The sequence below is a fragment of the Quercus robur genome, chromosome 8, assembly GCF_932294415.1.
Source record: "Quercus robur chromosome 8, dhQueRobu3.1, whole genome shotgun sequence".
Taxonomy (NCBI): Eukaryota; Viridiplantae; Streptophyta; class Magnoliopsida; order Fagales; family Fagaceae; genus Quercus; species Quercus robur.
Window position 1 is genome coordinate 6,645,318 of NC_065541.1, and position 1,982 is coordinate 6,647,299.

The window sequence follows — 1,982 nt, forward strand, 5'->3', positions numbered from 1 at the left end:
TTTAAATACTTGCTAGGTTGTATATAGCATTTTTTCAGTTTATATGTACTGTAAGATGTTATAAATTTTTTACATTTATGAAGATTTTAATTTTTGAAAAAAAAAATATTTTAATTATATTTCTCATGAAAAAAAAATTGCTGCTACTAGATTGGTACTTAATTAATCTTGTGAATAGATGCAGCCATTCAAGAATAATGACAACTGTGGGGACAATTTTTGCCTAGACCAAGTGTTGCACTTGTAGTCATTTTTGGCTTTGGAGAGTCCCAAAATTATATTTCTCTGAAGGGCTTGGCTTATGAGAGGCTTTGGGAGGAGGGGGAGGGTCAGACTGGACAGGATGAACTATTTGGACGGGCTCCACGTCCACAGGTTCGTCCAAGTTCACTGTTGGTGGTACGAACTTAGGAACCTTGGGAAGGGAAGTCTTACTTGACTTTTGCTTCTTGTGGCCACGACGACTGGGAAGGTCGTCCAGGTCCACATTGCTTGAGATTGGCTTAGACTTCCTCTTCCCAGCCTGGACGGAAGCCACTTTGGGAGTTGGGGCACCAACATCCTCGTCCCCACTAGCCACTGTCTTCTCTTTGTTTTCCCTCATTGTGCTTATCCCTATGACGAGAAAAATTAATCAGAAAAATTAAAAAGAAAACCAAAAGAAAAGAGAGCTGAAATAATAGAATATAATGGACGACACTTACTTCGACGAGTGAGCTCTTCGTGACTTAAGTTTTCAGCAGTTGGGACTGGACCAAGTCCCCAAGTAGCTAGACGACTAAGGGTAACTAAGTCGTGGAAAGTTCTTCCTGGAAAAGTGCGAACCACGTCTATCCGGTCCAAGAAAAACTTGTCCAAGTGTGGACGAACAACAGCTGCATCACCAAGATAAAGGGTTAGACGAGTGACAGATAAGAAATTCTAAAGGACAAACAGGATAAAATGGAAAGAAAAACATACCCTCAGGACGAAAACGACCTAGAGGGCTGGTAAAAGGTGGGAAGAGGGGAATACCCACATCAGCTGGGTCCCCAGCCCAATTTCCAGAAATAATAAAAAATTCTTTTTTCCAAAGCCGGTCAGACGAACTACGGCCCGTTATTAAACTGTAATATGAACCTCTGGACGAGAATTGGTAGAACCCAGCAGATTTTTTGATCTCTGAGGGCTTATAGCAGTAAAGGAACTCGTCCACTGTAATTGGACGGTCCCCTTCCAATGCCTCACGCCATAATATTTGCATGGCAACAATCGTCCTCCAACCATTGGGATTGAGCTGGTTAGGCCCAATACCCAACCTTTGGAAGAGGTCTCTGCAGAAAGAGTTTAGGGGAAACCTAAGGCCTGCTAAAAGATAAGAAGTATATACCCCTAAGCTAGAGGAAGGGGAACAACACCATTCTCCAACCTTGGGTAGACGAGGGTTAAGCTCTTTAGGGATTTGATATCTATCTACAAGAGTTTTTAACTTAGCACCGTCTAAGGTGGATGCTACCTCTGGGGCACAACTATAGATTACATCTTCTTCGTCCTCTTCCTCGTCTTGAGGAGGACTAGATGGCTGTCTGGACGAACTAGCCCTAGATCCAGAAGCTGCCCTACGTCGTTGTTCCTGAAATTCCTCTAAGGGAATGCCAGGAACCCCAGATGAGTAATGCTTGTCTGAGGAATCACTATAGGACGAACTATCTACACTACCCTCACTTTCAGAGCCGTCCAGGTAGTCGTCTATCTCTCTCTCTAAACTAGAAGATGAAGACATATTTGAAATGTAGAAGACTTAAAATGAGAGCCTAAAAAAAAAAAAAAAAAAAAAAAAAAAAAAAAAAAAGAGGAAATACCTGATGAAACTAGGACGAGAGCTAGACGAGAATCTTGGACGAATTGGCAGAAGAGAGAATGAGGAAAAAGTGAGGGGCATGAAAGAGAATGCGCTATTTATAGGCCCCAGCAACAGGGTCAACAAAACGACACTCGCCACT